Raw genomic sequence first — 22,517 nt, 5'->3', positions numbered from 1 at the left:
TTACGAACATTTTCATGAATTTACACGTACACAACCCGAAAGTAAACAAAACACAAAGCAAGAACGTAAAAAATACAAATAACTCTTACGTAGTGGATTTGATGAGAACAGGCTGCGTAATTGTGTAAAAGGAAAAACATCAGTCATGTTCAAAAATCAATTTTTCATTTATTTAATGGATCCGATTTTGTTTATAAGTGCCCAGAAATTTGTTTAATTTATCAAAAAGGAATCAATTTATATTGATATTACAATTTTTAATCTGCTAAGAAATGTAATATTTTGTATACTAATAAAGTCGATCTCACTAAAAAAGACAATATTTATGAATTTGTATTCAGTCATTTTGGTTTTTAGCCATTTCTAGCCATTTTTAATTCTAAATCTAGCCATTTTCTGAGCTGAAGAAAATAACCGTACAAAATTCCAAAGTAATTAAGATTTAAACTATTATTTTGAGTAAAAATATATATGTGGTAATAATTTATGTACCTGTTATTAATTTACTTTAATATGGTTATCAGAAACTTCTCTTAATTGAGTAAAAAAATATATATTTTTTAAGCACTAATTTGATTTACATGTTTTATTATATTAGCAACACTATTTCTGTTTTGTAGTTGACAAAAATAGAAATTAGCCTAATTCGGCTACATCGGCATGAGTAGTCGTGTGGCCGTGTAACTATGCTGTCGTCAAAATAATCATCTTCATATAAATGTGTGTATTTTATTTTTGACAGATTGAAGTTGGTAACCTGCTGTCTTGAATGTGTTTAATGTATGAAAGTAAGAAAAACTTTTATACATATGAACTCAAAAGTAGCAAGGGCTTGATAGTAGTCATAAAAGGTATAGAATCCAGTGTAGATACAAACGAAATCAAGGAGGCCCTGAAAGAATTGGGCTATCAGAAAAAGAATGAAGTCAATATATTTAATAGAAACAAGGTTCCTCAGCCAATGTTTAGGGTTGAGTTAGAGTCTGATGATGGGAAATTAAAAAAAAAAATTAAACTCACCCTATATACTCTCTAAGATATTTGTTGAATCGTAGAGTAAATATAGAGGAACCTCTTAAGCGTAATCGTCCAGTTCAGTGTAGTAATTGTCAGGAATTTGGACATACACGTAATTATTGAACCCTACGCACAGTATGTGTTGCATCTGGAGGCCTGCACTCTTTGTACAATGTGATATAGTTGAGAATGGGCTCAGTAGGTAATGTGGTAACTGCGGTGGAGATCATTCCGCTAATTATCGCGGATGCCCGGTCTACAAGGAGAGGCAAATAAAGTCTAAAATACACAGCAAAAGTTTACAGGATTAGAAAAGAAATTACAAGTATATTCATCTGAGACCCAACAAAGTATATATTTTCTTGATCCTTATGAAATTCTAAGTCGTTTGAGCCATGTCCGTCTGTCTGAGAAAAACATTAGCAAGAGTTATGGAACTAATTGTGAGACAACCCCCCAAAATGTTGACATTTTTCATAATTCGTTTGCTATTTTCTTTAAATATTTTACAGATAATTCCATGAAATTTTTCCTATTTTATTTTTATGTAAACGAACATACTTTATAGAAAATGGTAGGAATAGGTATATGATTTCCCGTAGCCCCCATAAAAATATATTTCCGAAAAATGGCGCTTAAATGCTTACAGAACTATATAAAAGTTTACTATGTTGAATTTTGTGTGAATACCAACATTTTTAAGCGATTTATGCACGTTAAAGTGATTTTCGGAAGCGGGTCTATATGGGAGCTCTGACTAATTATGGACCGATCGTAACAAAATTTAGTGACATGAATTTTGTTTATATAAAACTTATTTGGAGCGAAATTTGTGTAGATACATATATAAATTAAACATTTATGACCGATAAAGACCAATTTCGAGAGGAAATTTGTATGGGGGCTAGGTGAAATAATGGACCGATTTCAGCCAGTTTCAATAGGTCCTTGGGCCGAAAATAATATATGTACCAAATTTTATCGAAATATCTTCAAAATTACACATATTGTGTGTAATTTTAATTTGGATGTGTAGCCCATGTGTAATTGAGTGAATGTGTAATTCATGTGTAATTTTAAATTCCAATTATATCCAAAATATATTGTCAATGTATGTCTTTTATCTATATATTGGATTTTAATTCAATGAATTATGGATTGTTCAGATTTCAAAACCGACTGAAATAAATATGTACATTTATATAAGGGAAAGTAGCTACATATATCCTCTATTTTAGTTGATAAAAAAAAATCCAGTATCTCTAAATGTATTCATATTTATTATATTGTACTCGTTTGTTACTCAGTATAATGGAATTATATGTACTAATGTACGGTGGCCGAAATTTACTTTACGAAACATACTTATAAGTGTACCACAAAAAACGTGTGGCTTATTTATATATAAGATGAAGATATGAATCAAGTTTGAACTAAATTAACATTAAGGTTTGCAGAAAAATACGATAATTAATTTGGAGATTGCTATGTTCGGTTTTCCAAGTGGACATTTCGCCGTTTGTGATAATTTTGTTTGCGTAAAATTGGTAATAGTAACTAAATTTTAGTTTATTACATATAAGACTTTTAATTTCAACATAAAAAAAGAAATAAAACAACAAATACTATTCAATAACTATACATTTTTACAAGTTATTACAAATTGTTATTGGAAAAACGTTAATTTTCAAGATAACCCAAAATCGAAAATTTGTATTTTTATAATTTTAAATTGTTTATAATTTCGGGGTAACGTTAGCCAATCTTAAGAGAAAAAACAAGAACGTAGGAATTTGTATGAGAAAAATTTATTTACAAATTGTTACTAGTTATTTTTTATACCCCTAAGAACTGTTTTGTTTTTGTGCTATTGTCTGTCTGGTTTCTGTTTGTGTTTTAAATAATAAGCAATAAAATTGACTTACTATTTTGGAAGCTTTATTTCAAATTTATAACTACATATTTTAAAAATATAAACGTTACAAGATTTTACTGCTAAAGTATTTACTGGGAAGGAAAATTATCAGAGCTATAATTTTTAAACAAATAGTAAAAAATATTTATTTTTGAAACTGAAAACAAAACCGATTTCAAAGCACTTAATATAAATTAGGAATAAATTAAAATTCGAAAGCAAACGCTATTTTTTAAATATTGTTAAATTTTTAATAAAAATGTAACAATTTCCAATGGAACAATCTCCGAATGGACATTGATTAATATTTGTTTAAAGCGTATGTGGGATTGACATATTTGACTGATCTCAAGAATTCATTAAATTAGAAAAGTTCACTAAAAAAAGAGATTGCTAACCTTGCTTTAATACCCCTCATACATATATCCAATTCCTGGTTAAATTAAAATCAGCGCAAAATGGTCCATTGACAATAAAGTGATCGTATTTGGTCCAAACATCCCAGAGTCCACTGTGACAAACATTTTATATTCATGACAATTTTAGACAATTTCTCCTATTGAAATCACGAAAATTTATTTACATGTGTAATTTTTTCTCGTATGTGTAATTTAGGCATGAGGCATGTGTAGTTTATAATTGTATTGGTGACAACACTGCTCTGCGCACAAGGTTTCATCCGCGACCGGCAGACATATACTACTACATTTTGCACTTGTATATGTGTAAGAGCGAAAAAACAAGAAATGAGAAATAGTTGTACTCTCATCTTCACTACAAGACAGGCATGGAAAACTGAACATGTTAACTAACCTATTTGTCTAGCAATTATTGTGTATTAAATAATCATAATTTACAAGAAACTTCTAAAAACCCATTATGCATCTAAAGCTGAGAACAAAAACATTTAAAATAGTTTATAATTCTAAAAACTACTTAATATGTAGTGTAAATGCTAAAAAAGGTACAACAATAATATTAATTATCCACCTCTGCATTAACATTTATTCATAAACATTCATGTGCTAAACCAAGAAACAAGCGACAACACAACCTTCTTCTATGACATCGTTACAAACATCTGCACAAACGCATTATACCCTCCCAATGGTGGTGTAGGGTATAAATACCTTAACATAAAATTTTATATAGTACACTTTATCATCTGCACTGTCATAAGTGTTTGCGACAGGCATGACCAATTCCCTCCGTCCATGCACTACAGCATTATCAAAATTGTCTTATTTTTTTGTTTGGCTTACATCAAATTAATTTAAATTTTTTTTCTTTTGATTTGTTATTTTATACGAAACAACAAATTATATATTTATATAAATTATATTATCAATGAATTATGTAGTTCTATTGTGAATTGTAAATCTAAAATAATAAATTTAGCAACACATTTGTGGGTTAAACGAATATTTGATTTACGTTTGTTGTGCTTCCTAGCGCTATTGGGGACAGTACGTAGCTCCTCAAAATTGGTCACCTCTGGTCTCAAATTTTAAACAAAAAATAGCCAAAAATCCAATTATGATCCGAATGTACTGAAATTTTGAATATAAATAGTCCTTGAGAAGATCTTACAAGTGTAGGTTATCTCTATTAGTTGAAGAGATATTCAGGTTCATTGATTTATTTTTTTTTTAATTTTGCTCGATCTTTTTATAGTTTTTTAGATACGGCGGGCCTATGGAGGTTCGAAATTTATTTTTAAAATATCAGCTATATTGGAAATAAAATAAAAACAACTTGCTAACAGTTATCTCTTCCCTATAAAAAGTGAAACGCATCCACAGTTGGAACTTGTAGAAAGGGCCATATTTTTTTCTTCGGGACTATATAGAATTTTCATATGATCCAGAAAGATAACTTAATGCAAAAGCGTGTAAAGAAAAATTTGGCTCACCTATGCGGGCATATCGGTTTGAGTAAAAAATTCTAAAAAGGCAAAGCACCGATCCACAAAATAGTTCCATATTTGTATAATCCCATGTTTGTAAATACATACTTACTAAGTATTTTTACAATCACACGGTAAATAACGTCACGGTAGGCACTTTTCTAAAAAAAACTCAGTTTTTGGAACACATTTTGCCCGTTTAAGAATTTTCGGGGGCAAGGTTTGTGGAACTTCTGAGGAGTTAATAAAAAAGGAATTTTTTATATAAGTATTTGATATTGTTGAAAACATTATGACTAGAGGATTGATATTTTAATAAAATTAAATAATTTTATAAAATTTTGGAACTTCTTTTACCATAAAAACTAAAAAATTATAATATGGCGATTTTCACGAATAAAAATATAAAATTAGAATTAATGTAAAATATTTTCAAATACCGAAATTCCTAAAACGGATAAAATGTGTTCCAAAAACTGAGTTTTTTTTAGAAAAGTGCCTACTGTGACGTTATTTACCGTGTGATAGTAAAAATACTTTAAGAAACATATGCAGTTATAGAAATATGGAACTCTTTCGTTGATCGGTTCTTTGCCGTTTTAGAATTTTTTACTCAAACCGAAATTTTTTTTTAAAAATTGGCCAAGTTTGGATAGGTCTGAGAGGTGACTAGTCCAAAATTTATGCATTCGATTTTTCGAAAATTTTTTGGGAAAAAAGTACATTTTTTCTTTTTAAGTTATCGTAAAAAATTTCTAAGGAATTTATACTTTATGAAAAGCTAACTTTTCATCAAATATTTTAAATGAAAAAAAATTGAAAATTGTTGAAATTCAACTTTAGGACAAAAATTCTCAAATCGCATATTCGATATCAAAATATAGTAACCGATTTTAGATGGCCCGATATGTTTTTAAGTATTTTCTAAAGGGTTCCGGTAACCTCGAATAAGAAAACTGATTCCATTATATTAAACTGGATATTGTAGTTCTCCCAAATTGTTTGCTCAGTGATACAACTAAGAATGAAGTAGAAATACCTGGGAAGTTATATTTCTTTTCTGGTATTTACCAAACAGTTCCAAAATCTTGAGTTACGGGTAAAAAACCGTAACCGTTAGATGAAATAATGAACCGTTCATTATCATAGATTTCGTCTTTGTTCCAAAATAATAACATGCGCCAAATAATATTAAATTATGTATTTTTAAAATAACCACAAGTTTTACATGGAAAACCAGCCAGCAGATGGACAGCCTGAAAGACATCAATGTTTTAATAACTTTCTGAGTCGATTTATCCATTATTTTTGAGCGATACAAACATCAGCAGAAATGCTGTGTTATATTTAACATTGTTTGGACAAGAACTTTTTTAATATTTATACAGAAAATACATACTACATATTAAATGTGTTTCGTTTACTCAATATTCTTTACTAGTTTTACTGTTTTTCAAATTCGAATTTTCGTTCACACAAATAGTAAAATAAAAAATGTTTTTTTAGTAAGATTTACTTAAATTTATTGTTGGTGAATAAGTTAGTTCCAATGCGCATTTAGCCGGTTGCTTAGGCCAGATCACCAGTAAAGCTTTTCCCAACAGATTTTAGGTAAACTAGTGATATCCCTGCAATTGGAAGTTATATTTTCGATATGTATACACTAATACCCCGGTTTGCGTCGCTTCGTTCTGCGTCGGTTTCGAAGTTGTGTCGATTTTGTTCCAGTTTGCGTTGCATGGCTTCGAAGTTGCGTCGTTAGTGCTTCGATTTGCATTGTTTTTGTTTCAGTTTGCGTCGAATGGCTTCGAAGTTGCGTCGTTAGTACTTCGATTTCCGTCGTTAATATGAAAAAGTTTGTATTGAAAAATCTATTTTTGCAGCAAAAATTATGAATCTAGGAACCAATTAAATGAAAATCAATACAAATATATGGAAAATCGTGCTTCGTTTTGCGTCGCGTTTCTCCAGGCCCAATTAGCGACGCAAACCGGGGTATTAGTGTACTAAAATGTGTCTACTTTGTGTCGCAAAAATGTTATTCAGCATATAAAAAACATTTTACAAAACAAATTACATTACATTAATTTTCAAAGATCCCTAAAAATAAACTTAATAGACAATATTAAAAAGAACATTATGATACAAAAACGATCCATTTTAGTATAGAAAAGAATATAAGTTTTGGTTAGTAACAAATTTTACAATAACAAATTACATTAGTATCGACTTTTTACTGTTTACATTTTAAAAGAAAGAAGAAGAACACGACAATACTCAGTATATTTATGAATTTTGAAATCATCGGTTGTGTTAAATAAAAGGTGTGTGTTTTTAACTAAATATAATTTATAAAGTTTTATTAAATAATTAGTGATAAATTTAAATTATATTTGTAATTGAAGTGTTCATTAAAAGTGTGTCAATAAATAAAGAGTTAGTGCAATAACTAGTGCATTTTTTTAAACAAGGTATTCGAATTAATTAGTGAAATTTATTTTATACTTCTTTTATTTTATATTCTAATTAAAGACATATTAAATTAAGTTATATCATTATTTTAATTATATTTAGGGCCGGTAACTTATCTTCAATATTTAAATTTCAATAAACTTTGTTTACTTTCTATGCGTAACTTATTTTTATTTAAGCTATGATTTAGTAATCATATTGTAGAAAGTCAGAAAGTCTACAATTAGAAATTTCAATTTGATGTCATTTATATATTTGGGGCATTTCATGTCAAGTGAACCAACTTTTGAAATCGATGTCTTCCGATCGGGATGAAATTTGCACCAAGGTTAGCTCTATTGGATAGTAACTCAGACACAATTTTTCAACAACATCGGTCGAGAACTCTCTGAGTTATAGGGGGTAAAATTTTGACAATTTGGTCAAACAGGGGTTTTTTCTTATCCATGTAACTTATTACCTATTGTTCTTAGCAAAATGTGTCCCAAATAGTATAGATAGCTATTTCTTCGATCTTTCGAAAAAAAATATTTAAAAAAAAAATAAAAAATTTTTAATATTTTTTTTCCGAAATCAAAAACTTTTTTGACTTTTTTTTAAAATGGGTCCTTTTTTTTTTTTTTTTTTTTTCTTAAAATAAAGTTTAGAAATTTTCCTTGAACACCTACTTGGTCGCTTAGTGGGATGCGAGTGGGATATCTATCAAAATAAATATTTTGTAACTCAAAACATAAAATTTTTGACTTTTTTTGCAAAATCAAAAACTTTGTTGACTTTTTTTTCAAAATGGACCCTTTTTTAATCTTTTTTTTTAGGTCAAACAAAAGCTTAGATATTATCCTTGAAGACCCTTTTGGTCGCTTAGTGGGATGCGAGTGGGATATCTATCAAAATAAATATTTTTTAACTCAAGACTTACAATTTTTGACTTAAAATTATTGTTACAAAATATATTATTTTAAATATTTTTTTTCGAAAGATCGAAGAAATAGCTATCTATACTATTTGGGACACATTTTGCTAAGAACAATAGGTAATAAGTTACATGGATAAGAAAAAACCCCTGTTTGACCAAATTGTCAAAATTTTACCCCCTATAACTCAGAGAGTTCTCGACCGATGTTGTTGAAAAATTGTGTCTGAGTTACTATCCAATAGAGCTAACCTTGGTGCAAATTTCATCCCGATCGGAAGACATCGATTTCAAAAGTTGGTTCACTTGACATGAAATGCCCCATTTGTAAAATTTATTAAAAATATAAAAAAATGGAAAAATCTGGATAAGGAAATCAATAATATACAGCTAAAATAGTTTATAAATATTTTTTCTTTACAAATATTAATTAGCATTAATAGAAAACGAACCACTAATTTTTCACAAGCTGATCAAAGTCTTTTGGTGGAGCTTGTTGCAGAAAAAAAGCATATAATAGAAAATACACGAACAGACGGTTCAACTATTGCAGAGAAAGATGAAGCATAAGGTACAATGCATTATCTTCAAATGGTACAAGAACAACAAAAGAATTGAAAGACAAGTATCACAATTTAAAGCCAACTTTGGGAAAGAAAAAAGCTGAGAACAAGAAAAATATTATCGGTACAGGGGGTGGGCCATTTTTGATCAATAAACTGAATGATTCAGAAGAACTCCTATCTTCATTGTTATTTGAGGAAGGAATCACTGGAATGAGTAATATTTATGACAGTGATTCTGCCAAAAGTAATGAAAATATCCTAGATGACGTAATTGTAGAAGAAGAAATAGATACTGTGGATGAATCAGATGATATAGAAATTGTTAGTCAAAGTGAGGATAAAAACACTTCTTTGGATATTCAAAAAACATCTTCGAAATGGCAACAATACTGCCCAAAGGATTTACGTACAAAAATGAATCAAAAACTTCAAGTAATAAATTCTTAGAATGGAAACATTGAGAAACATATAAAGGAAAGCCAATTAATACTAACAAAACAGCAAATTGAACTTTGTGACCAGCAGAAGCTTTGTGAATTAAAAATTAAGAATCTTCAATGCAGAACTGCAAATTAAATAACATAAATATTAATATTCGCTAATTTATAAACATATTAATAGATTGTAACGATGTTAATTACTCCACTTAACTTCGTAATTTAATGAAAAATTGTTGGAGTACACAATTTGTGAATATTTTTTTGTCTAGTGATGCATGAAACGCCTAAAAGTATTGGTCCAACTACCATTTGAATGGTCGCAATTGACCAATGGGATCAGTTTTTGAGTCGACAAAGACTTTTCTGTCCATGTGTGCATAATGCACAACTCAATTTTTAAGATAACTTGATGAAATTATTCAAGATCAGTTTGATGTAGGTACATTGTTCAGAAAATATATTATAAAGTTTGGACCATAGAGACAATAGGACCTATAAATATGGTGTACCTTTAAAAATTTATTTCTTAATTGACTTACTCTAGACATATAAGACCACTTCCTTTATTTTTAATTAATCGCGTAAAAATGTCGTACAATGGGATATATAAAAATATTTATTCACACGCGTAAAGGTGATAAAACCGACATATTGCTATTAGTATAAAATCCGATGAAAAGTTTTTTATTATAGGGCCTAACCCAACTGGTATAGGGTATCATATAATGGGACATGCCAACCATTATTTCATACTTTATGTTATACTTACGCCTATTAAATTAGATTGGGCAAATTTATTTACATACTAGGATCGCCTGGTGGTCAAAATTCGACCACTAATAACAAAATTATACAGTTACTTTGAGTATACGCAAAAATATTTTTCACGTTTGTGTACAAATTTAGATGTGCATAAACTTGTTGTTGTTGTTTTTCAAGCAAATTTAAAACGCTTTTTAACACTTTTATGGAAAGAATTTTTTAAAAAAAATATATTGTGCACATCTAGAGAAAATAATCTTTTAAACCATATAGGTTTCACCAATATTGGTGGACAATAACATACTTAAAAGTGTACCACAAAAAAACGTGAGGCCTATTTATATATAAGATGTATATTAATTTGTTTAAAAGAAACCAAATTTTATTAAAACTTCATTTTGTCACGTTCAATATCATTTTAAAATGCTTCAAGAATATCAGAACTAATATTTGCAAAATTTCATTGACATCAATAGCAATATTATGTAGCACTGAACATGCAACAATAATATTCATCAGTGTGCAAGTTTTCAAAGCCATCCCTAAAGCTAAAACAGGAAATCTTCTTTTTATTACACCATATTTTCTTTCAACCACATTTCGAGTTCTTATTATGCTTTCATTATAAAGTATTTCCGACTCTGTAGATGGAGATGAAATGGGCGTTAAACAATACGTTTTTAAACCGCATCCTTTATCAGCAACAATATGAAAATTTTTAAATTCGTCACTTTCCAAAAAAGTTTTAATTGAAGAGCTGTTAAAAATAGTGGACCATGCATGGACCCTGGCCATCTTGCTACAATATCTAATACTTTAAGACTTTTATCGCCAATAGAACCCACTAAAATCGATATAATTAAGAAGTAATTGTTTTCAAATAATGATATGTATATTAAGGCCCTAATTTTGTAAATCACGTCACCAAGGGATATTTATGTGCAAAGCAAAAACAACAATTCACACATTTCAAAAAATTGTTTTTGTTTTATGTACAAATTGTGAACCAAACAAACGCACAAAAATTCAAGCGTTGATTTACCTTTCATAATTTGAAAATTGTGTACAGAAAACAAAAACAAATTTTTAAAATGTGTGAAATGTAGTTTTTGCTTTGTACATAAACATCACTTTGGTGACGTGATTTACAAAATTAGGGCCTAAGTATACCAGGACAACGTATTTTGACAACACCGGGGAAATTTTGCAATTTTATAAAAATTTGTTGATACTTCTTTCATCTCATCAAGGGTCTTTGGAAATTGTATATATTTTGGTCTTAAGCCAGATATTGCATCTGAAACTTGTTGAACGATTCGGGAAGCGGTCATTTTTGATACACATATAAAATCACCCACAGTGATCAACAAATTTCCAGTAGAGTAAAAGCGAAACTTTTGCGCATTTAGCTGGTTGCTTAGGCCAGATCACCAGTAAAGCTTTTCCCAACAGATTGTAGGTAAACTAATGATATCCCTGCAATTGGAAGTTATATTTTCGATATGTATACTACTAAAATGTGTCTACTTTGTGCCGCAAAAATGTTATTCAGCATAGAAAAAACATTTTACAAAACAAATTACATTACTATCGAATTATGCTCATTTTAATTTTCAAAGATCACTAAAAATTAACTTAATAGACAATATTAAAAAGAACATTATGATACAAAAACGATCCATTTTAATATAGAAAAGAACATAATTTTTGGTAATAGATATTGAATCATGTCGACTGTGATTGAGATTGGACGTGTTTTATTTTTACTCCGAGTTAATTCGTAAATCTAATGTTTTTATCGGGAAATAAATATAAATTACACCTGTTTTTTATTAACGCGAAAGGACGCTTTTATTTGAATAATATTAAATAAAAAAAATAAAAACAAAACAAGTATTTAACAAGATTATATTTCATTGTATACATACTAAAAATAAAAATGCTATTTACGAATTCCATATATCCACAAGCTTCATGGTAGAAATATTTGTCGCAGTTTTTCCAAAAATATTTTGCCTTACAAAATATTTTACGTTGCAGCTAGAAGACAAAATGAAAATTTTTCATTTTTAAAACTTTTGCTGCATTTCACGTCAAGTGAACAACCAACTTTTGAAATCGATGTCTTCCGATCGCGATGAAATTTGCACCAATGTTAGTTCTATTGGATAGTAATTCGGACACCATTTTTCAACAAGATCGGTCAAGAACTCTCTGAGTTATAGGAGGTCAAAATTTGACATTTTGGCCAAACAGGTGTTTTTTTTATCCATATAACTTATTACCTATTGTTCTTAGCAAAATGTGTCCCAAATAGTTTAGATAGCTATTTATGCAATCTTTCGAAAAAAAAAATTTAAAAAATTTAATAAAATATTTTTTATTTTTTTTTTTAAATCAAAAATATTTTTGACTTTTTTTCAAAATGGGCCCTTTTTATTTTTTTTAAGAAAGCTTAGGTCTTTTCCTATGCGACCTATATGGTCGCTTAGTGGGATGCGAGTGGGATATCTATCAAAAAAATATTTTGTAACTCAAGATTTAAAATTTTTGAATTTTTTTGCAAAATCAAAAACTTTGTTGACTTTTTTTAAAAAAATGGACCCATTTTTTAATTTTTTTTTTGCTCAGAAGAAAGTAGTGTTTATAAAAAACCGACTTTTTAAAAAACCGGTTTGTCGGTTAACCGAAAATTGGGCTTTTTTAGAAAACCGGTTTTTCGGTTAACCGACATCGAAAAAACCGGTTAAACCGGTTAACCGTCATATATATGTAGAAAACATAAAATGTCCAATAAAGTATATACAGCTTTAAAATTTATAGTTTTTAGTAGTCAGGAATGGTTAATATTAAATACATATGAATATACAAAAGTGCTAAGTCCATTTTATTTTGTAAAAATTTCAAAATTATTATCTCAGTCAAATGGAATTGTGTATAAATATGTTACTAAATATATAATATACTTGTTTTAATTATTGGTTTATTCATTAAATTTTTCTGATATGGAACAAAAAATGTAGCAAGTCGCAAAAAAGGACCTATAAGATGCAAACGCACTTCTTCTTAACTGTGATTATTTGTCATTATAAAATTTATAATATAAATCATACCAAATAATTAATAAAACTCCATTATCAGATTTCAAAATATTTCAAATTATGGATTTTGGAACGTTGTTATTTCTGAAATGGACTTTGTACACTAAGATGCACAAAACCATGAGATTTCTTAATTTTAAACCTAAATTTTAAAAACCGGTTAACCGAGTGATAAAAACCGGATAAACCGGTTAACCGAAAATCAACATTTTAAATTAACCGGTTCGCAAAAAACCGAGATTTCGAAGAAAAACCGGTTTTTCGGTTAACCGGTTAACCGGTTTATAAACACTAGAAGAAAGCTTATGTGTTTTCCTTTAACACCCTTTTTGTCGCTTAGTGGGATGCGAGTGGGATATCTATAAAAAAAATGTTTTGTAACTCAAGACATACAATTTTTACTTTTTTTTGAAAAATCAAAAACCTTTTTGACTTTTTTTTCCAAAATGGACTCTTTTTTTATTAATTTTTTTTCTCAAAAGAAAGCTTAGGTCTTTTCCTTTAAAACCTTCTTGGTCGCTTAGTGGGATGCGAGTGGGATATCTATCAAAATAAATGTTTTGTAGCTCAAGACAAATGTTTTTAAATTGATTTTTTTCATATTTGTGTGTAAGTGTTTCTAAAACCTTAAAAATAAAAACCACAACAACTGACCGATAATAGCCACTGGAGGGGTGCAATATGAGGCCGACCGCTATTAATTTTCCACCCCCAAAATCTGGGTATGTAACATACCCAACTAAAATTTCATAGCCTCGATACTGTAATACCCATAATATGTTAACCTCAGGAATAAAAATCACTTTTTTTCTATGGAAATGTTGAATAATTTAATTTTGTTATTTATTTGTAATAATAATTAATTTAATATATAATAATAATAATAAAAATATGAATAATTTAGTAAAATTTAATCTTAGTCACAATAGTTCAATTTATATAATAACTATTTTTACACTTAATTTATGAAGTTTTTAAATTTTCAAACATCCATACTTTTATCCTCCTTATTTCTCACCTTTATTAGCTGGTTTTTTTTTGTCAATCCTTTCTTGGCGTTATTAGATTCAGCTACTGATTTCGCTGCTGGCTTCTTTTTTGGCTTTGGAAAGAAATCGCATTGAGTAGATGCAGAAAACTTTTTTAATTTGAGTCTTCCATCGACAAGCGGTATGAAATCATGGTATTGAGCAGTGCCATCGATTGTTACCGCAGCATCGAATCTGCTCTTTAGTGTTTACAATGTTTCCTCATGATCCTCTTTGCTACTAAAAACTATTTTAGTTTCTTTACAATAATTCTTTGCCCAATGGAATAAAGCAGTCGCATCTAAGATGAGATCTTGATGAGAGCACTGGAGGCTATACTTCGCTGAATTTCTTTTGAGGTTTGCTCCAATACCATCACATGCTCCTTTACCATGAGCAGTAGGATGAAAATGCCACTCAGCTGGCATTCCAAAATCTTTTTCATGAGCTGTAAGATTTGCGAAGCTACTTTTGTTTTTAAAATGTTGACGAGCTCCGTCCGAAACGTAGTATACCTTTTCTACTGTAAATTTTGATTTTAGATAATTTAGTATTATCTTCTGGTACTCATAAACTGCAACGGTGTCATGTTTTAAATCGTCGGATATGATTGCCATACTTTTGTGTTCCAGGTTTTCTTCTTTCATGTAGTAAATAACTACTGTGAATATAGTTGCTTGGTCGTTATTGAAGTGGAATGCTTGTATGGAATCCTGAAGAACATATTTATAGTTCTCTGCGAAATCAAATGAAATAATGAATTCACCAGACTTCAAATGTGTTTTCAAGTCCTTGAAGAATGACCACTGCTCTTTGACTAAAAAGTCATGGGTTCTCAAATTTAGCAATCCTCTACATAGTTCTTCCACGAAATCATCCACATTTAAAATTATGGTTTTCAGTGTGCATCTTTCAGTCTGAAGCCAAGATTCAAATTTTAACTCCTCAATACATTCTCGATCAAAAGAGTTGATTAAATTTTCTTTGATGGATGTGGTTTCCGGGCAATTCGAACATTCACCTAAGTGGCAAGAAGTTGTAGCATTAGGGCACATAGTCAATTTAAGGCAATCGCGGTAATGGTGTAAATCTTCTGATGAATCATCTTTTAAGTAATTTAAGTTGATTTCCTTCAACATCAATTTAACATTTTCATGGTAAATACAAACACATACTGTGTGAGTTCCGCTGCTTCCTGCCAAAACGCAATGTTTTGGCCTCAGTTGTGTAAATTTTGTGAATCCAATTTTGACATCCTCGTATTCAGATTGAAATGTTGCGAATAATTCATTCAGGTTACAGAGAACCATTCTCTTCTGCATTTGAACTTTCTTGCCATCGATTCGTACAGACATCCAGTCTTTCATCCCTGGCATCAGGCGACTCATATCATCTCGCTGATAAAACTGAGTTATTAGAGATTTAGTATCGCACTCCAAAGTTTTTCCCTTCTTTTTGTTTGGGAGTGTGAGAATCCCATGCTCAGCAACCAATTGTTTAGCAATTCTTGCTTTTCGTTGAGACGTTCCAAACTCAGTCATTGTTTTTGCAGAACTCCATGTTCTTGGAGCAAGCGTGAGAAGTTGAATTCTTTCAGCTTCACTCTGTGACGTTTTGTATTTCTCTTTTATTTGTTCAAGAACTTCTACTGCATCCTTATGGTATTGGTTTCGACACTCATTCGTTGAATTTGAAAAGTTAGAATAACCATCATCATCAACAGTTCTGTCTTCATTCTCGGAATTACTTTTGTCTTCATCTGGAATAACTTCAACGCAAGGCTCATTACTATTCAAATTCGGTAATTCGTTCAACTTTCCGAGCTCTTTCCTGCATGATCCACAAATTTTCAATCGTTTTGACAGCGTAGGGAATTTTTTTAATAAGCCGTCGGAAATATTTCGCATATCTGATGATCTGTGCTTCATTTTGTTAAAGGGATTAAAACAAAAAGACGAATAAATTTCATTTTCAACCTTAGCCTTTTTTGAAGTCGTAGACATTTTGAATTTTGTAAGTATTTATGTAAATAACACACGTCTTAACTTTAACGCTGTTTCTAAAAAACTGATTTCCGTATGTCTTCAGAATGACAATAAATAGTTTTTTAAGATCATATAGGTAGTACGTTTTAATGAATGAGTCTCAAATCTTTTATTAGGGTCAAGAAGGGCTTACATACTAAAGTACCTAGTTTAACCAAATGTTACAAATAATAATAAAAATAAACCACCATATAAATAACCTACCTGTCAACTTCTACCTCTCCACCCACTTCTTAAAGTCAAATGTCATAAAATAATAAATAAACTGGTACTTCGGAGAAGGGCCATAAAATATTTCCACTTGATTCCAAAAATTTGTTTCTGGGGCACCTGATATTTTAACAATGAAAATCACGTGCGCTGAAAACTACCTCTAGGATTGACTAAAAAAGCCGCAAGATACAAAACTCAGACAAATTTTGGGGGTGGAAAATTAATAGCGGTCGGCCTCATATTGCACCCCTCCAGTGGCTATTATCGGTCAGTTGTTGTGGTTTTTATTTTTAAGGTTTTAGAAACACTTACACACAAATATGAAAAAAATCAATTTAAAAACATTTGTCTTGAGTTACAAAACATTTATTTTGATAGATATCCCACTCGCATCCCACTAAGCGACCAAAAAGGTTTTAAAGGAAAAGACCTAAGCTTTCTTTTGAGAAAAAAAATTAATAAAAAAAGAGTCCATTTTGGAAAAAAAAAGTCAAAAAGGTTTTTGATTTTTCAAAAAAAAGTAAAAAATTGTATGTCTTGAGTTACAAAACATTTTTTTTATAGATATCCCACTCGCATCCCACTAAGCGACAAAAATGGTGTTAAAGGAAAACACATAAGCTTTCTTCTGAGCAAAAAAAAATTAAAAAATGGTTCCATTTTTTTAAAAAAAGTCAACAAAGTTTTTGATTTTGCAAAAAAATTCAAAAATTTTAAATCTTGAGTTACAAAATATTTTTTTTGATAGATATCCCACTCGCATCCCACTAAGCGACCATATAGGTCGCTTAGGAAAAGACCTAAGCTTTCTTAAAAAAAATAAAAAGGGCCCATTTTGAAAAAAAAAAGTCAAAAATTTTATTAAATTTTTTTTTCGAAAGATTGCATAAATAGCTATCTAAACTATTTGGGAGACATTTTGCTAAGAACAATAGGTAATAAGTTATATGGATAAAAAAAAACACCTGTTTGGCCAAAATGTCAAATTTTGACCTCCTATAACTCAGAGAGTTCTTGACCGATCTTGTTGAAAAATGGTGTCCGAATTACTATCCAATAGAACTAACATTGGTGCAAATTTCATCGCGATCGGAAGACATCGATTTCAAAAGTTGGTTCACTTGACGTGAAATGCCCCATATGTATATTTTTGGTTAGCAAAAACAAATGAAATTGCTTGTGTAAGTTAACGACACAAAAGTTGTTAACCTTTTTGTATTTGCAACGTCCGGTTATTTTGTTCCAAATATTAAAATTCAATTTATGCTGACACATTTTTTCTTTAAGTTTAGTTTAAGAATTAAGTTTAGTTGTATTTCAACAGTAAAAGACTACAGATGTAACTTGTAAAATCTAAATAAATAAAAATGTAAATGTTAAAAGGTATCCTTATTTTTTTCGCGCCCGAGGATACCTTTTAACGAGCAAATTGTTCCAAGTTCAACACAAGACCTCAAGAAGCTCATCGTTGGACACATACAACTAGCAAGTTATTCCAGCCGACCTAAAGTAGCTCACCGCTGGACACATCACCGCTGAATTGATCAAAACAGCAATTGTTACACTGGGTTCAGCAGAGGACCACGAGTAGGCAACAAAAGGGAATAATCCAAAACTGACAGTAGCAAGATGTGGGGTATCATCATTTTATGTAAGTTATTATTTAAGAATATCTACTATTTAAGAAAATATTAAAAATAATATTTAAGCAAAGGCTTTAATAAGTGAAAATAAAATAATTTGAAGAAATAAATAAAAAGTTACAAAAAGTGAATTAAATTAAGGAAAATTAAATACAAATAAATTATAGAAAAGTGGTGAAAAATAAAAATTATCAACAATATTGTGAAATAAATAATAATAAATAAGAAGTGAATGACTATAACTAAATTAAGGAAAATTAAATGCAAATAAGTTTTAGAAAAGTAGTAAAAAAAATTATCAACAATATTACGAAACTAGTTTAAAAATTTAGAATACAGGAAAATTTATTTTTATAAATTTTTTTTTAAAGAAACTCTCTGTTTACTAACCAACACCTAATCCCATAATCCTAATCATGGCAAATCCATCTAACCTAATAAGACCAGCCGTCCTTAACCAAGACCAAGCTCCTCAACAAATTAATCCACAAAATCAGCTTCAAATGAATGTTGCACTACAACAACAAATATCCACTTTAGTCGCAGAACAAGTTAGAACAACAATTCAATTGTTAAATAATTCAGGTGACGATTTACCTAACGGATCAGACATAGTAATAGATGAAAGACATAAAAACAATCTAGGTGAATTAGATAAAATTCCTGATATCGTCCGGTGTTTGAGAGAATTTTCAGGTAATCCTGCGGAATTCAATTCTTGGAGAAAAAGTGTAGAAAGAGTCCTAGAAATTTACGATAATTCTATAGGCACTGCAAAATATTTCGGAATACTAAGTGTTATCCGTAACAAAATCATAGGCAATGCAGACGCAGCCCTAGAATCGTACAATACTCCTCTTAATTGGAAGAGTATTGTTAAGTGCTTAACTCTTCACTATGGGGACAAACGTGATTTAGGTACACTAGAGTACCAAATGTCTTCATTAATTCAAGGCAAAAACTCTATACAAGGCTTTTATCAAGAAGTCTATACCCATCTGTCTTTAATACTTAATAAAATAGGATGCATGGATATAGGCAGGGAATCAGTTACATTACTAACACAAACATATCGCGATAAAGCCCTTGACACTTTCATAAGGGGTCTCAACGGAGACTTACCTAAATTATTGGGAATTCGCGAAACATCAGATTTACCACAAGCATTGCACTTATGCTTGAAGTTAGAAAATCAAAACTATAGAGCAGAATACGCCTTAAATCACAATAATATCAAACCACAAAAACAATTCCCACCACCCCCACCAAGAAGAAATAGTAATTTAAATAGAGTACCATTTTACCCTGAACTTACCCTATCACAGCCTAATAACGCAAGGCAATGGAATACATTTCAATATCAGAATAATCAAAGGTCATATCAACCACCTTCTTTTAACCAACAACATTCTTTTAACCAACATTTCCAATTACACAATCAGCCTCGACAACACTTCCAACACCCCCAACCACAAAATCCATATTTTCATCAAAATTTCATACCACCAAGACCTATAGCTCCAAAACCACAAAGACCCGAACCAATGGACATCGATAATTCTATTCAGTCCAAAAATATTAATTATCAAAATAGACCTCTTCAAACGAACCAATTTTATGGCAAAAGGCCTACACCACCATCTCTAAACACCCCAATGCCACATAGTAAATTACAAAGAAACTTTCACATAGGAGTCAATGAAGAACTTCCTTTTAATGATATGTCATATAACCAAAACGACAATTCTAATAGTCACGAAAATGATTACCAACAAGTAATTCAAGAAGAAAGTCTTCAAGATTACATACAAGACTATTATCAACAAGAAAGCGAACAGGGAAATACCCACGCAGAAGATCTATCAGATATTCATTTTTTAGGTTAGCCCACTCTTCACTTCCATATTTTAAATGTAAAACAGAGAATGGCCAAATATTGAAAATATTAATTGATACAGGCTCTAATAAAAATTACATTCAGCCTTCTCTGGTAACCAAAACAATTCTAAATAAAAAACCCTTTTTTGCGAATTCTATATCCGGCAACATAAAAATTACACACCACACATTAGTAAATCTCTTTAACATTCCAAACCATAAAATAAAATTTTATATTTTGCCGTCGTTGAAATCTTTCCATGGCATTGTTGGTCATGATAGCTTAGAAGAACTTAATGCAATAATACATATAAAAGAACAGTACATGTTAATAGACAATGTGAAGAGAATTAAAATTTATCAGCACGCTTCCCAAGCAATAAATAAAATTGAACTTAGAACCAACCACTTAAGCAAAACCCAAATATCAAAACTAGAAGAAACAATTCACACGTATCCGAATTTGTTTACTGAACCTAACCATAAATTAACCTACACCTCTCGAGTTCAAGGAGATATTAGAACAACTACTGATTCACCAGTTTATTCGAAATCTTATCCGTACCCTATGGCACTAAAAAGTGAAATAGAAAAACAAATAACTGAGCTTCTGAATGATGGAATAATTCGACCATCAAAGTCACCATATAATGCACCCGTTTGGATCGTCCCAAAAAAAATGGATGCATCAGGAGAAAGAAAGTATAGAATGGTGATAGATTACAGAAAATTAAACTCAGTCACTGTGCCAGATCGTTATCCAATTCCAGAAATAAATGAAGTCTTATCAAACCTGGGAGAAAATAAATACTTTTCTGTTATAGATTTAAAAAGTGGTTTCCACCAGATCCCACTCAAAGAAAGTGATTTTGAAAAAACAGCATTTTCCATTAATAATGGAAAATCTGAATTTGTCCGACTTCCTTTCGGATTAAGGAATTCACCGTCGATCTTCCAACGCACTCTAGATGACGTTCTAAGAGAGCACATTGGACAAATTTGTTATGTCTATATAGATGACATAATTATATTTGGTAAGAATGAAGAAGATTACTGAATGAATGTGTTTTTTTATTTAACATGAAATGGTATTTTACAATATGTTATTTACAAATATTATTAAAGAGTTCAGGCAAAATAATAACCTTTTCTACTTAGTTATGATATAAGTTTACAATAAATATTATTTAATAATATAATAATAATAATTTTAAAAAATTAAGGAAAAAGTGGTAAGAAAAAAAACCTTTGAAAATAAAAAAAAAAAAAAGAAAAAGGGTTTTATGTTAAGATAAAAACTTAAAACTATGAGCTAACATTTAATATGTTAATATGGTCGTATTCAGACATTTCACATCTAATATTATAATTGTTTTTAAGTTTCAAAACTCTCTCTTTAACTCTGTAGATATTATTAATGGAATGCAAACGCTGTGTAGAAAAATGCCATGGTAAATTGTATATCATTTTTAACAATTTATTTTGACTAATTTGGAGCTTCTTTATGTGGCATTCCGCAATATCACTCCATACTGGAGCTGCATAATATAATATAGACATAAAAATTGATTTAAAAATAATAATTTTGTTATCTTGACTTAGCAATGAATTTCTATTTACAAACGGGTATAAAAGTCTTGTGATATTATTTAATTTATTTATAATATATGAAACGTGTTCTCCAAAATTAATTTTTGGGTCAAGGATGACTCCTAGATATTTAACTCTTGATTCCCACTTAATATATGTATTGTTGAAATATAAATCTCTTTGTGGGGTAAACATATTTTTCCTTCTTCTAGTGAAATAAATAGCTTGAGTTTTTTGGGTGTTAATAAGAATTTTCCATTTGTTGAAATATTCTACTATAACTGCTAGGTCATCTTGAAGATTATTAATTATATTTTCTGCCATTACATCGTGGCAGAGGATAGCAGTGTCATCTGCGAAAATTGAAGACGAACAATTAAGGAGCGATGGAAAATCAGAGGTGAAAATGTTGTAAAGAATTGGAGATAAACAAGATCCTTGAGGGCACCCTGCTGTGATTGCAATTTTCGAAGAACAAGTTTTTCCAATGTATACTTTATAATTTCTATTGAGTAGAAAGCTTTGAATTAGTTTGGTAATCTCAGGAGGGAAGTTCAGTTGAACCATTTTATAAATAAGGCCATCGTGCCATACACAATCAAATGCTGATTTAATATCTAAAAGTACCATGCCAGTGGATTTTCCAGCATTGAAATTGTCTTTTATTTTGGATTTGATTCTGACCAAAGGGTGTGATGTATTGTGCCCGGTTCTAAAACCAAACTGTTGAGTCGGGAATACTTGGTTTTCGTCGCAAAATTTCAATATTTTTTCTTTAATTACTTTTTCAAGAACTTTACTTAAAGATGATAGTAGGCTTATTGGCCTATACGATAAAGGACATGATGGTAATTTGTTTGGCTTGCAAATAGCAATAACCTTTGCATCTTTCCAACAATCAGGAAAATAACAAAGTTTAAAACAGTTGTTTATAATGCTGGTAATATTTTGTATTCCTTTTTTCGGGAGGGCCTTTAATAATCTATTACTTATCCCATCAGGGCCCGTTGCTTTTTTAATTTTGAGAT

At 30.1% G+C, this 22,517-nt stretch overlaps 1 protein-coding gene across 1 annotated transcript in view; it reads right to left on the bottom strand.

Annotated features, from left to right (window-relative positions):
* The window catches only part of Klp31E (kinesin-like protein 31E), a 672,978-nt gene that overhangs the window by 433,792 nt on the left and 216,669 nt on the right, over positions 1-22,517 (bottom strand). The gene's annotated exons all lie outside the window — the stretch shown is intronic.

The sequence above is a fragment of the Calliphora vicina genome, chromosome 2 (assembly GCF_958450345.1).
Source record: "Calliphora vicina chromosome 2, idCalVici1.1, whole genome shotgun sequence".
Taxonomy (NCBI): Eukaryota; Metazoa; Arthropoda; class Insecta; order Diptera; family Calliphoridae; genus Calliphora; species Calliphora vicina.
Note: the sequence above shows the minus strand (reverse complement) of the source record. Positions and strands in the feature narration are given on the sequence as shown.